General features: G+C 42.8%; 1 long non-coding RNA gene across 1 annotated transcript; it reads right to left on the bottom strand.

Moving 5' to 3' along the window:
• Positions 1–2,380: 2,380 nt before the first annotated feature.
• LOC129680293 (uncharacterized) lies at positions 2,381–15,357 on the bottom strand. The gene is made up of 3 exons (XR_008720665.1): positions 14,729–15,357; positions 14,474–14,623; positions 2,381–9,064 (listed from the first exon to the last, which is right to left on the bottom strand). It is a non-coding gene; the product is annotated as an uncharacterized LOC129680293 (long non-coding RNA).
• Between the last annotated feature and the right edge of the window lie 230 nt (positions 15,358–15,587).

Here is a 15,587-nt window from a genome sequence, read left to right as displayed (position 1 = left end):
ACAAAACACCTGTCTATCCTCCAGTACTGGTTTTAAGTACCAAAGGATATATTGCTTTTTTTCACCTTCAAAAGTCAGAGATCTTGACAACCAATTAATCCATGCATTCAAGAGGTGTTTTGTGGAGCCTTTTTACATTGTGGCCACACAGTATCCAAAACATAGTCTCTGTCCTTTATTCAAGGCAAAGTTTGCCAGTGCCCTGGATTTGCCATCAGTCTGTTTCCCAAAGTAGGTGAACACCCCAATATTCTGCCAAATTATTTTCATTAGAAATATGATCCTAACCTAAGGCAATGAGTCTGTACCAGAACAAACAAAAAACAACAACAAAAATGTTTTTCTACACAACTGAAAGGAAAATAATTAATTTATATTTTACTAGTGACAGGAGGAATTTGTGTGTGGTGACTTGGCATCGCTTTTTAAATTTATTCTAGAAGTGTTTTTGGAGAACAGAATAACCGCCTCTGAGTATAGTTCTTCTGCTAAGCCTTCGTACTGGTTAATTTTCTGTTGCTGTAATAAAACGCCATTAGCAGAAAGCAATTGATAGAAAGAAGAGTTTATCTGGGCTCAGGATTGCAGAGGCAGAGTTAGTTACGGGGGGGCAGTCCACAACTGGTTAACTGGAGCAGGAAGCTGAGAGATTATGACTTTAACCACCCACACAAAGCAGAGAGAGAGAGAGAGACTTGGGAGCCCACTCCCAGAGGTGTACTTCCCCTAGCAAGGCTGTTCCACTGCCCCGCCCCACCCCTGCAGACAGCATGGAGCAAGTGTGTAGCTATCTGAGCTGTGTAGCCCATTTGTCATGCAAACTGCCACACCCACCATCCTGACAGGTCCATCTTGGAGGCTAGGATCTAGTTCATTTCTCAAGAATCGGTTACCAAGGGGAGTCAGAAAGTGTTGGTCAAAGGTCTTACTATGTGCCCGTGAAGATTATCTTTCCCTGAGTGTCTAGTCCCTTAATTCTGTAATTTTTAAATAATTCTACAACACTTTTTGAAAGAGTTGGGTCTTTGGTGAGAGGAGAGGAAAGTCTCAAATGAATAATTGTCCATATGTGGAATTATATACTTCCTTTGCGGGCTAGGTTGATGGCTCGGTGAGTAAAGCATTTGTGGTGCAAATCCGGGGCCCTAAGCTCAAATACCCATGTAAAACATGTAAAAGCCAAGTGTGACAGTGTGCTCCCAGTGTTCCTCTGTCAAGATAGAGGACAGAGACAGGGCAAACCCAGAAACCCACACGCCAGGTGGCCTGGCACACAAAACAACAGTGAAGGAGAGGCCTTGCCTCCAAACAAGAAAGAAGATGAGGATAGAGGTGTCATCACACAGTCGTACATGCATGTGCGCGCGCGCACACGCACACACGCGCGCGCACACACACACACACACACACACACACACACACACACCACATGCATATAAAAAAGATTAAGTATCATACTGTCTCATAGATGAATATATGAATATTTTACTATTACCTTATGTTATAATGTCAGTCTTTTTTTATTTTTTTATAAATTTATCTCCATCTTGGGCTTCATTATCCTCACTTTGGGGATCTCTATAGAAATAAGGTCTAAGCATCTACAAATAATACATGCAACATTTTGGGTGAACCTTTTTAAAATCTAAACAATTTTGGCAATCCAAATTAATCACTGTCCCCATCAGGTTCTATGCCTGTTTTTCCTTAACTTATAGCTAATTAAAATGAGAGAGTTCTACAAATATACGGCTTAAATCATCAATGTTTCCTTGTGTACTTGTGACTTCACAATAGAAATACATTAGTCATGTAGAACATCAGGTAGATAAGAACAAAATCACGTGTCTATAACCACAGAGTCAAACTAAAAAAAAAAATGACTACATTGCTTGTCAACAAGTTATGCTTTTCTTGTGAAATACATGAGTTTTCTACGGAAGCAACATTTTTGACAACTTATACTGACCATATTTTTCTTAATTGAGAATAATGCACAATACATTCCTTGTGAATCCAAAGTCACTGCTCTTTAAACAATTCAGCTGGGTCTTTTACTTGTTTCTTGTTGTTCTGCTTTGAGAATCTAAGGCTTTAAATTGAGTCACTTAGCATAACCTTGTATTATCTTAAGTTCAATCAAAATTAACTTGCTATTCAAAATCCAACAGAAGTAATAGCCATTCTTAAGGAGACCTTTGCCATTTAATATCATGTTCAAAGTAATACAGAGAATTAGAAAAGATAAAAATCTCTTTTATAGGCCCCTTACAGCCAAGGTGGCATGGGCTCTTGTGATTGTTAAGGTGTGGTTGAATGATTCCCTCCCACATAGAGTGATTTTTGATCTTTGATATATTGACTCAACAGTGTACAAGAATCATGTCTAGGATTTTATTTAGCTTCTTTTCAACAACATCAGATAATGGGGCAGAAAATGTCAATAGGTAGTCCTACATATTGTACAGAACTCGGATGATCAGTACTGTGCGTTTTTGTGCATTATCAGTTATTTTCATTTACATGTGTTCAGAAATACAAACATTGATGAAAAATTAGGAAACCTAATAAGTGATAAGATTACTATTTACCACTAGTACCTTACACGTTTATAACCTGACTTCAATATAAACCATGTGCTTGTTTTATAACATGATAGGCAATGACAGTTTGACATTGGAAGGGTGAGTAGAAAAAAAAATTGACTTGATTTGCCTTGATGCCGATCAGGTGTTGGTGAGGGTGATGACAGGATCAGTCCTTCACCAAGTGGATGGCCTAGATTCTTGGGAGTGGGGATTCAGAAAGAGAAGGCTTGAGAGTCAGGAGGAAATGGAACATTTGGTTCTGATGTTTTCAGTTTTAGGTAGCCACTACATAGTCAAGGACATCTGGACAGTGCACATAAGAAAACTGACACATATAACCTGTTTCCTATTTCTGGTTTTCAATCACTACACCATCCTGCTTCTCAAATCTTTGGGCAGATGCTTCTCTGAAGATACGGATCTCGAAGATCCAGATCTCGAAGATCCATCTTTCCTCAGCACCTTCCCCCTCACCTGCCCCAGTAGCTGGAGGTTAAACCTGTGGTACTGCACCTGCCAGGAGGGAAGCCTTATCACCCAGCTGTATCTCCAATTCAATACCTCTTCAACACGGAAATGTCAGGACCCAGAGTTCCAAGTCACTTATTTCACTAAATGTTTGACTGCTGGCAAATCATTAGTCTCTCATATTTGGACCTACGCTCGGAATCTTTATATTTGAGCATAGAACCTTAAGTAATAGCAGAAGCCAGAAAAGTAGAAAGAGGCTGTGGGGGCAGGGTGGAGGAGCTCTAGAGAGAGGGATATAAGAAAGACAGGTGCTATAAAGGGGAAAATAGTAAATGGAAGAGAGGGGGTAGGAGGAAGGGAGGAAGAATAACTGTTCAAGATATTCGAAAAGGCCATGGGGAAACATTATTTTTATGTCCACTTAAAAATATACGTATCTAACAGATATAAGTGTGTATATACATACATAGTTTGGATGAAGTTATACACTCGAGGTGATAACGCTTCATCTAAGAGCCATAGACTATGTAACAAGACCCCTAATGCCAGGGATGGAAAATCTTTCTTTGAGTTGTTGGTCAGGGGAATTAGGGAGACTCTCAAAATAGGATAGGCTATGGCCATTGTCCTTGGTTGCTTCTGAGAACCTGAAAGTAAGACCCTATTAATGAAGACACCATACACTTTGGACATAGGATTTGGGGGAAGCAAGATGCAACTAATCTGGAAGCCTGCTCTCTGAGGACTAACTAGCTTTCACACTATTAAGGGTGCTGTGCAAGTTGCCAAAGGGGGAATTTGGTGATTGAGAGTCCTACCCAGCTGTAAGGCTATGAATCACATCAATAACCAGCACAGCAAGATAGTTCTAAGGATGTGGCAATGACACTTATTTCTTGGGGATAACCAACAACTATCTAATTAAACAACATCCATACAGTAGGAGGGAATCCATGCCCGGTACTATAAGCCAAGTGAACTAGCCATAGCTGGTAACATCTTAGACCCTAGAGAAGAACTTACTGCTGCCACTTTCCCGAACCAGTGTAACCTCTAGTTACATTCTAAGTTTATTATTATTATTATTATTATTATTATTATTATTATTATTATTACCCTCAGCAGATGCTTAGTGCCATCACTCCTCATCAAAAAGGCTTTGTTTTGTAGCAAATTGAGGCTCTGTCAAAACCCAGAGAACAACTGATTGTGAGTTGGCCATACAATTATACCCAATTGTATATATCTATAACACAAACCTCTGCACAGAAGGCTCAGGGAATATCAAGGAAGAGGGACAACACAGATGCCAAGAGTCAGAGCTCCAGAAAGTCTGCTGCCAGATTATGTCTTTTAGGTATGAAAGGGAAGCTGCACCTGAGAGATCACAAAAATAAAGTTGCCTAAACAACACTGGCACCATGAAAACACCAGAGGACCTGTGAATAATGGAAATCCCACAAGACCCCACTCCTGGATGAAGAGCTCTATGCAATTAATGGTTGCCGAGAGAGGAAGAATCAGTCTTCTCCAGGGATGAGCCCTCTCATAGGTTATCCAATCCCAAGTGGGCAGCTCTAAACAAATACAAATGTAAGCAACACGAAGTTAGCCCAGCAGGCTGTGTTTGTATATGCATAGGCACATAGACAGTTATGTAACAATAATTAAAGAAGAGGACATGGCTTTGAAAAAGGGTGGGGGAGCACAGGAGGAGTTGGAGTGGAGAGATAGAGGTGTGGAAATGACATAAATCTGCTACTCATGAAATCTTCAGAAAATTAAATTAAAAGAAACTTTTGAAAGTCAAGAGACAAAAAAATTATAATAACCTCTTTGAAAAAATAGGCTAAATTTTAGTTGCCTCCCAGAGGTTGGAGGTAAGTCCCTATTGATGAAGACACCATTCACTTCAGAAACAGGATCCAGAGGATCCAAGCCGGGTCTGACCTGGAAGCTTTGCTTGCCAAGTTCTAGCTTAAAACCAGAAAGAGCTGGTTTTAAGGTAATGACAACAGTACTGCTTATAAATGGAAGGAAAAAAAAACAAAACACTGGAAATCCCTAAATATCCTTCACTGGGTAGATGGATAAACCAATAGTGGTGTTTATGAGCTTAACTGCTAATAAATTAAAAGGAGTGACATTCAGAAATTTTTTTCTTTATATATTTTTATATTCATTACAGTTTATTGTATCCCAGCTGTAGCCCCCTCCCTCATCTCTTCCCATGCCCCTCTCCAAGTCCAATGATAAGAGAGGTCCCCCTCCCCTTCCATCTGACCCTAGCCTATCAGGTCTCATCAGGACTGGTTGCATTGTCTTCCTCTGTGGCCTGGTAAGGCTGTTCCCCCCTCAGGGGGAAGTGATCGAAGAGCCAGTCCCTGAGTTCATGTCAGAGACAGTCCCTGTTCCCCTTACTAGGCAACCCACTTGGACACTGAGCTGCCATGGGCTACATCTGTGCAAGTGTTCTAGGTTATCTCCAGGCATGGTCCTTGGTTGGAGTATCAGTCTCAGAAAAGACCCCTGTGGTCAGATTTTTTGGTTCTGTTGCTCTCCTTGTGGAGCTCCTGTCCCCTCCAGGTCTTTCTACCTCCCCTTCTTTCATAAGATTTCCTGCACTCTGCCCAAAGTTTGGCTATGAGTCTCAGCATCTGCTTTAATACCCTGCTGGGTAGAGTCTTTCAGAGGCCCTCGGTGGTAGGCTCCTGTCCTGTTCCCTGTTTTCTCCCTCTTCTGATGTCCATACTGTTTGCCTTCTTAAAGTAGACGTATTAAAGGAATCCATGAATTACTGAAGAAATCAAGATATGCCAGGCATGGTGATGCATGTCTTTAATCCCAGCACTCTGGAGGCAGAGATAGGCAGATCTCTAGGAGTTTGAGGCCAGCCTGGTCTATAGAGCAAGTCCAGTATAATCAGGGCTCTTTTACATGGAGAAAACCTATCTTGAAAAGCCAAAACCAACTAAACAACCTATATCTATTTATATAAAGTTCTGGATGGGATGAACTCATATCAGTAGCCACAGCCTAAGGAAAGAAAGAGGATTTGATTACCAAGATGCAATCTTTGTAATTTTTATTTATTTATTTATTTTTACTAAGAGGGAATTTTTTTTATATATTTTTTAAAAAATTCTTTCATCCTTTTATTTAATGTGCTGACTTGAGGTGAGAATAGATTTTAGGTTTTGTAAAAAGGCAGGCACCTTCATGGACTGCAACATAGTCCTTAAAAGTAACCTGCTCTTCCAACGTATCTGTTCCAACGTTATCATCTTCAACTACACTATGTATTTGAAGCTTTTAAATTCCATATCCCATGGGAAACCAATTTAGGAAGACCCCCATCCCCCACCAAGCCATCAACTCAGATGTTCCTGATGCACTTCTCCAGTTTTATCATGTCTGTCTCATCATCCCAAGGGTTCACTTCTAGTAAGATGGAAGACTTGGCAACACGTGCAGGCTTTTCGGCTTTCTTGGATTCACACTGTGCAAGGCACTCTTCTCGGAGGCCTCTTTGCTTCTTCACTTCCTTCCTCAGATCCAAAGAGATCGCTGTCACCATCTTCTTTAGGGTTCATAGCTCTGCTTCCTGTTTTGTCTTTCACATCGGCAGGGCCGCGCTTGCCCAAAGTTGTCTTCACTCCTTGAAGACGAGGTTTATTTTAATTGTGTCAACATGACACAGGTCTGTGGGCAGTGGGCCAGAGATTGCTTTGAATACTGCCACGTTGGTTTGTGGTGGTGCGTTCTCCACTATGCAGCTCTTGTCAGGTAATGGTTGGGCGCCTGGAGAAAACAGTGGGACTTTTCAGGTCTCCAAAACCCGTGGTGTTGGCTATGTCTGGGAACTGGGCGGCTGCCAGTACTGAGGGAAAAAAGTGAATTGTCTTATGTGTTGATGGGTCGGTTGTTATACTACTCCAAAAAGTTCCTCTTACTCACAGAGCTGTATGCCAAAGAGGTTTGCTTTACCACATGTAAATCTTAAAATACTTTTTTGAGCAGTAGACGGTCACAATATAAAACAGACTTCAATAATGCTGAAAAATCCTCTCAAGAAATGATGGAAAATGCCTGGATAGAAATTCAGAGAAATTTTCCAAAAATTGGATAAGAATATGCGAAGAGTGATGGGGGCAATGGGTAGAAGATGGCACTTATCTCTAAATTCTGCTGACAGACCTCAAGTCAACGCCTGCCCTTGCTTCCAGGATCATTTAGGGGAGCTTCACTTCCAGGGACCATTAGGGGCAGCAGATGTTAAAGGTCCCCCAGCCGAACCAAGATGGACCATAAACAATAAAAACAACCACAGTGCCCTCCCCAAACTTTGGAATTTTTGCACGTGTGGGCTGCTTGCATTGTTGAGCTCAGTTGTGTTGTGGGTGGCAAAGAGAGTGGGGTGATGTGACCGCGGAAGCATTCCAAGTGGGTGCTTTTGGCAGCCTTAGCTTGCTTAGGAGACCCTGACTGTGGTGCCCTAGAGCATATGCAAAGGGAGCTTCCCGGGTGAGCTTTGGACTTACCTTGGCTTCTAAGACTGTCTCCTGCCTGCAGGTTAGAGACCAGGAGTGTTCAAAAATCTGAAGAGCATAAATAAATGAACTTGCTTAGCGTAGCAGAATGCCTAAGGGAACTGGAGACCATGACAGTGCAGGGAGGGTGGGAGATGGAGGGAGGCAAAGGAAAGAGCCAAGTACCTGAGTGGATGCCATCTGGTCCTTACCTCATTTCTCTCTCTTGCTCTCTTCTCTCTGTTTAATTTCTTCCTTCCCTCTTCCTTCTGTCCTCCCCTAAGTAGTATTCCTCACCCACCTCTGCTCTCTATTCCCTGCTTTTCTCTTGGACTTTGTATAACTCCTTTCTTTTTTTTCTTTTCATCACTTGTCAGCAAAGTAAAATACACACAACGTAAGAGGGAGGGCACCAAAGGAGTGACAGGTGGCGTGGTAGAGCCTCTAGCAGCCATAATAAATTACCACAAACCCAAACCCGATGGTTTAAGGCAACACAAATTTACCCTCACAAGTCTGGAGGCCAAAGGTCTGAAATTGAGTTACCAGTTACGAACACAGCTGCCCTTCCTCTGCTGGTTCCAAGAGAGGATTGTCCTTGACACTGGCAGGCAGTGGTTACACTGTGGCTCCCAGACTCCAGCCTTTGCTGCCCACCAGCAGGCTCAGCCTCTCTCCTGCTCCTCTCCACAGTGGGTGTTGTTTGTTCGCAGCTGTAAATAATTATGCAGACTCCACCTGGAGAGTCTGGAAAATCCAGGGTGTGAGCTCTTTAAAAACTTTCCTGGCCACTGTAAAAAAATCCCTTTTCCTAATATGGTCATATCATAACCATACATTTGGGGAGCTAGGCTGTGCTTTGGGTGAGCTTCTCACCCCTAGTTAGAATCCAGTTTTTCTTCTCCTTCAGGAAGACAGATGGTTATTGCTGGTGGATGATCACTTTGCCTCCAGTTGGAAGAAAAAAAAAAAAAAAGGAGTGAGGACAATTCACTGGTAGTGTACCCAGGAAAGTGACAGCTCTACTGGATAGCCATGACAAAGAGTTAAAAAAATAAATAAATACAAAGAAAGAAAGAAAGAAAAATAGAAGATGTCCAAAGAGGCAAGCAAACACAAAACAACCACAATACAAAGCAAGCCCGTAATAGTTCAATCCTGTCACCATGTAAATGTGGCTGAAAGAATCTAGATGAAGGAACAAGACAAGCAAATGCCTCTCGACTAATGAACAAGAACAACAAAACTGATTATAATAGGAACATGGGCAGCTCTGAAAAGAGTAAACACAGGGAGATACAGAAGTCTAATGCTTGAACTTGCCACGCAGGCTTGACGGGCAGAGTTCAGTCTTCAGAACACTTGTAAAGAGGCCGGCACAGTACTGCGTGCATGAAGTTCAGTGCTGGGGAGGTGGTGACAGGAGGTCCTCGGCATTTGCTAGCTATCCATCACATAAAGCAAGGTGGATGGTTCCTGAGAAACGAAGGCAGAAATTAACCTTCAACCTTCCTGCAAATGCAGACACGTGCCCACATGAACACATACCTGCACACCGACCCACAAAGAAGCGTAATGTTTAAGAGGTACTGAAGCTCATGTGTATTGAGAGAAATGTAACTGAGGCCTCTTTGACGTGCACATGCATACATAAAAACACACACACATAACTGTTACATACACACACTTGGTATTTATACACATATATCACATGTGTGTATATATATATATCTGTTATATATACACACAAATCTGATACACACATATGTAACTGTTATATACATATATCCCTGTTATATATACACACATATCTAATACATACACACACACACACACACACACACACACACACACACACACCCTCATGCACTGTGCCTGCTGTTCTCAGACCTTATGAAAACAGCCCATTTCTGCTCCTATGGTCTTTCTTCTTCCTCAGCAGCTGGATAGACCAGTGCTGCCTCAAGTTGGGGGTGGGATCCAGAAAGATTATATGCTGGCAGGGCCCTTAAGGCCTGGCTTTTACGCTAGGGACTGCATCAAATCTGTTTGTTTGGTGATAGATCTATGTGGAGTTAATAATGTTGAATGAAGCCTTGGGTTGGCAGTTTGATCCAACAGGATAGGTGTCCTCAAAGAGAGTAAGTGTGTGTGTGTGTCTCTGTGTGTGTGTGCATGAGAGAGAAAGAAAGAGACAGACAGGTAAAGAGACAGAGAGCATCAGTGAGACAGAGACAGACAGACAAACAGACAGAGATAGACAGACATCAGATATCAATTTTACACAATGCACATAGGAAAGTCCCCAAGGGGAGAAACTGAGAAGGAAGTCATGTGCAATCCAGGAAGAAAGCCTGACCTAGAACCCTGCCTTGACACTTTGATCTTAGAGTTTTTGTCTCTATAACTTTGGGAAAAAAATTATCTGTCCTTTAAGCCATTTAGCCTGTAGTATTTTGTTACAGTAGCCTGAGAAAAATAACATCAAATTGGAGTAAAATCCTTCTACCATATCTTTTGGCCAAAGCAATCATGAGATAACCCACAAAAGGGTTAGGAAACACCTGGCACACCTTGACAGGAGGAACTGCAAAGTCTGCACTAAAAGGACTTGGATACAGGAACAATAAGGTAACACCCTAGCAACATACAGTTTCTGTCCAGACCAAATAATATGAAGGGGTTCCCAGATGGGCAAGTTGAATGGGTCACTGAGTGTGGTCAGCGTTCTGGCCTGTTGAACAGCAGTTGTGACTGTTTCTTCTCGGTATCAGGCAGTGGTTTGGAAGGTCTATATGGCGGGTTGCCCCAGGGGCTTGTAAGTGCTGTCATCTAGTGAACGGATCCCAGGACCATCATTTACCAGAGAGGTGGTGAGGTCTGGGTGGCCACACTTCATTTTCACATGTAGGAAAGCCTGAACACGAATATTTGAACAAGTCTCCTGATAAATGAATTAAAGAACAGGGAGCCAAATGGTCAGCTGAATAGAAGAAGGAGGGACAGAAATCAGGTTGTGTGTAGTGAAATCAGTTGTGTTTAGTCTGTGTTCACTAATTCCTTGATCAACCAAGGAAGACAGCCAGCTGGGCTTCAACACTGAACTCTGTTGCCAAGGAAAGAACATTCCACATTTCAAGGTGTGTCTGGGTACAGCAGCCTAACTCCACCACAGCCTGCCTGTCTGAGGAAATCTTCCCTTGTTCACAGGAAGCTTCATTCCTGCGTCTCTGTAACTAAAAGGGTGGCAACTGACTCTTTCCTCTCTGAATGCTCTCTGGCGCTGATAGTGTTAGTTCTGAAGAGTTAGCAGTGGTCACACATATTCTTTAGATTTTGTCCAACTGGGGAAGGGGTGGGTGCAAGGACACTCCCTCTTGAAATGCTTGTGCCTCTGGAGACTATCATTAAGAATCTGCTACTCTGTGTCACCAAGGCTCACCTGCCCCAAATCTTCTCCATGTAAACCCCGAGAGTTGACCTCTATGTGAAAGAAAGAGATGTAGAATACACCCAAGGGTGAAGATGTGAGGAGCTGCCTTCCATCAAACATCAAATTCCCTGAAGCAGGCAGTTTGCAAGGCTTGGTGGCTTTGACATCCTATGGGAGTTGCCAAGAAGTTACTTGAAGCAAACATCTCCTATGTAAAATTGCCATGCCCTGGACAGAAGTGAACATCTTGAATAAGTCATGTGGAATTGTAAAGATGAGAACATTTCCTGCTTCTTTTACTGCCTCCAGGGTTAGAAATTCACTCAGAATTCTCATTCCAGGGGTTTTAGAGTTTTTATATAGAGAGAATATATTTATACTTAAATATATTTAGTATTATGTTACACATATTTAAATATACCTAAATATATAAATCTATATATATTTATTTATTTATACTTAAGATAAATTTTCAACAATATATGTGTATTATATATATACATATATATAACTGTATATTATGTATATTGTTGTATATTATGCATAAGCTTAATTATTCTATGCCAGGTGTTCTAATTTGCTTTATCTGTTGTGAGAAAACACTGACCAAAACCAACTTGGGAAGAAAACGGTTTTTCAGCTTACAGATTGCATTCATCATGGAGAGAAGCCAAGCAGGGACTCAAAGCAGGAACCTGGAGGCAGGAACTGAAGTGGAGGCCATGGAGGAGCAATGTGTCCTGTCTTGCTCCCTGTCTTGCTTAATGAGCTTGCTTGCTTATACAACCCACTTGCCTAGAGGTGTTACTGCCACCCTCGGTGAGCTGTTTGAACAACAGATGTTTTGGGATTTCTAATTCCTAAAGTTTAGACTGTGTTGAAAGAGTTCAGAGCACCCTCAACTTCCACCGAGGAATGGAGAATGTGTGTGAGGGCAGGAGTTAAGGAAGGCTTCTGCATGGCTATGTAGTTTTTCAGAGGGCTATGCCTGTGCATGCACTTGCTTCATGAGCTGTTCATCAACTCCACTTTGCTAGGGAAAGGAACTGAAGCCAGAAAGGTGAGGTAAGTCCATGCGAGCTGTTTCCATGTGGTTGATCAGGCAGCAGAAGTGTCCTCAGCATCACTGAAGCCTAGCAAGAGCACCTATCTTAAGAGGCTCTGGAGTTCCCAGCAACCCCCAAGTCTGCTCACCCCTCTGTGGGAGGCAGACCTGGAGGGAGAAGACAATGCTAGTCAGAGAGCTGGACAGAACTTGCTTTGACTGGAGTGGCTGGAGAGGAGATGGATCCCACAAAGCAGTTCTGATGACTTCAGACACTATTGGGGGTTGCGGGGGGAGACACTATCAAATGAGTGTTGAGCAGGACATGCCACAAATCTGAATCTGAGTCAGGTGAATTTGCAGAAATGCTTGCAGAAATTTCCTTCCCATACTGTAACCACCACAGTGATAGTTCATATGATAAGGTCATTCATGAGAGTTGTGGCTCATTAGTGAGTGCTTTAGTGCCCATTTAGCGGCCATTTCTAGAGGGCAGAGTTCTAGTAGCTTGTCCTAGGGAAAATCACAGTGACTTCTCTATCAATTGAAGTCATGACTGTCCCATTTCTCATGAAACTTTACAGGGCTGGGGGGAAGAAGAGATCTGCCCTGAGTGCTTTGTGGCAGCCCAAAGTCTAGTGGCTTCTCATTTACATAGCACCCCAACTGAAATCTTATAGCCGATCAAATCCCCGGTATATTTCAAATCCCTGTTCTGGAGACTAGCCTTTCCAGTAGATATCCAGTTTTCTTGTTACTGTGTGCATTTTCTCTCCTAATGGACTCTGACTAGTCACGATCTTCAGTTCAGATCTGGCCAAATTCTACTGGCCAGAACAGCCCGCTCCCTGGGTGAGAAAAGAATGATTGTGACCCTTCTAAGAACCATTGACATATCCATTCTTTTCTAAAAGCACATAGGGAATTGTATTGCCCCTTTGAATTTCCCTGAGTTTCCTAACTCAAAGGGTCACAAGGCCATGTGATCTGGTGGCTGGTGGTGGGCAGCACAGGCTGGAATGCACGAAGAAAGACGGTCTCAGTAAAGTGGTCAGCAATGCCAGGAGAAGGCTGTGAGCAGGAAATGGTGTGTTATTTGGCTTTCTGTGACTGTAACAAAATATAAAACAATCTAGTTATAAGAAAGAAAAGTTTGCCTTTGACTCACAGTCTCTGAAATGTTACTCTATGGCCACTAGGCCATGTGGCTTTGGGGCCTATGGTGACATAGAGCATTATGGCAGACAACGTGAGGAGGATTAGGCTACTCACCTCATGGCATCTGGGAAGCAAAAAAGAAAGAATCAGGTAGGGGCTGAAGTCCCAATATGCCCTCTGGAAGTTGCTACCCAAGACCTTGTGTATTTTTGTTGCTTTGCTGTTTTGAGACAGGGTCTCATATAGCCAGGGCTGGCCTCAAATTTTGCTTTGTAGCCAAGGATAATCTTGAGCTGCTGATCCTCCCAAGTCCTGGGAATAGATGTATGTACCGCCATGCCTCCCTCCCCAGTGACTTTCTACATCCTGAAGGTTACACCTCCTTCTCACAGGCTGAGGAGTGAGCCATGCAAGAGTCTGGGAGATACTTGGGATACAAGCACTAGCAAGCAGAAAGGCACCCATAAGTCTCACGAGGGTTTGCGGGGCAGACTGCGGAAAGAATCTGACCTCTGACAGAGCCGACAAGATAGACAGATGTCTGCACGGTGCAAAGTGGTTAGTCCTATGGAAAGGCTAGAGAGAGATGGCAGCCCTTGTGAAGGGGACAGTCTTCCCTGCAGGGATTCGGAAAAGGATAAAGAGTTGAGGAATGACCGTTTCTGTGCTCTCTCTGTTCGTCTGTGTGTGCACATGATCATGTACATGTGTGTAGAGGCCAGAGGTCAGTTGTCGGTGTCATTCTTCGGGACCCATCACCTGGTCTTTAAGGTAGTGACCCTCATTAGCCTGGAACATGCCAATCAGGCTATGATGGCTGGCCAGCAAAGCCCAGGGATCTGTCTCTAACCCTCAAGCACATGCCACTAGGCTTAGCTTTTTGTGTGAGTCTGCTTGCTTGCACCCAAAGCATTTCCTAACCGACTTAGAGCTATATGCCCAGTCCCTAAAGCACACCTTTCAATGCTTATTTGCTACAACATCTGCAATTGCATTTTCACCATGAATGAAGAGACTCAATGCTCCTAGGTAGCAGGAGAACACTTCATTTCTGGGCCAAATGACAGCAAGGTGGTGGCAACACCTGACCACCAAGTAGCTAGTTCCTTCTGCTTTAAGGTAAACACTGAACATTTTATAATTTTACCACCAGTCACTCAAAATAGCAGCACAGGAAAGAGGATTTTAAAGCTGGACTATAAACTCCACCCCCTCATTTTATGGCAGAGTAAATAAACGCCCAGGTTACCTAAGCCTTGTAGAAGCAAGTCAGAAATGGCAGCAGAGCAGGTACCACTGAGAGTACAGAAGGTTTCAGCTGGCCGCCCTCTGGTGGAGGAGTGAGCCAACATTACACTGACTCACTGGCTATTGGCGGTTGTAACACAAGGTTAAATCTCTTTGAAAAAAAAAAAAAAAAAGCACAGAGGTTAGTTCTAAATCTCTTATCCAGTCGGTCAGGGCCAGAGATTTTCATTTTTCCTTTCCTTAATATGAAACTTACCAGTTTGGAGCCAGAAAACTTTAACTTCAGGATCAACAGTCATGTTCCACACCCCAGCGATGAAGATACACTTTCCTGAGATCATATTGCTTCAAGGGTTAAGTCAAAAACTCTGGCACGATGGTTATGACCCCAGTGTTTTACATACAGCCCAATTTGGTTAGAGCCCTTGCTTGGCATAACCATAAGGATTGCCTGTCTGTGGCCTTCAGTACCATTTACCATGACGTCTAGTTCTCATCCATCCCGTGCAAGTGCCCACCTGTCTCTGCTAATGTCAGGCCCGAGTAGTTTCCTCAGGTTCATCTTTCGGAGACTGGCGGCCACGTGTGCTATTGCACACGGAGCTCCAAATCTTTAGTGGCTGGTGAAACTCTCACAGGGCCTCTGGAGCTCCCCTTCCACAATGCTGAGCCTCATGGGAATGCATGTGCCATGGCTCAAAGGAAAGGTCAGAACGGAGCCAGGAAGGTCTGAGAGCAGGTGACAAGGACAGTGATTCCACAGGGCCACAGAATCTTTAGCAAGTTCACACTGAGGTCCACAGCTGTTTCTAGAAAAGTGTACTTGTAAATTGACATCCAAATGGTCGCACTTTCTACTTGCTATTGAGATGAATTTGTTCCAAAAAAAAAAAACAAAAACAAAACATTTAAAAGCTAACACAGTTATTATAAAATATTTTATGAAAAGAAAAGATTCAAATGTCAGCTTCTGTTCCTAATGTCTATTTTTATTGTATGAAAATTCACTGAGATGTATAGACCTTGGGTCTGGTTAATTTTGGTGTGTGTGTTTTTTGTTTTTTTTTTTTTGTTTTGTTTATTTCCAAGGATTTTTTAATAATAAAAAAATTCAT

This window comes from Psammomys obesus, unplaced genomic scaffold, assembly GCF_907164565.1.
Source record: "Psammomys obesus unplaced genomic scaffold, mPsaObe1.curated_primary_1811, whole genome shotgun sequence".
Taxonomy (NCBI): domain Eukaryota; kingdom Metazoa; phylum Chordata; class Mammalia; order Rodentia; family Muridae; genus Psammomys; species Psammomys obesus.
This window is presented reverse-complemented; position numbering and strand designations above follow the sequence as displayed.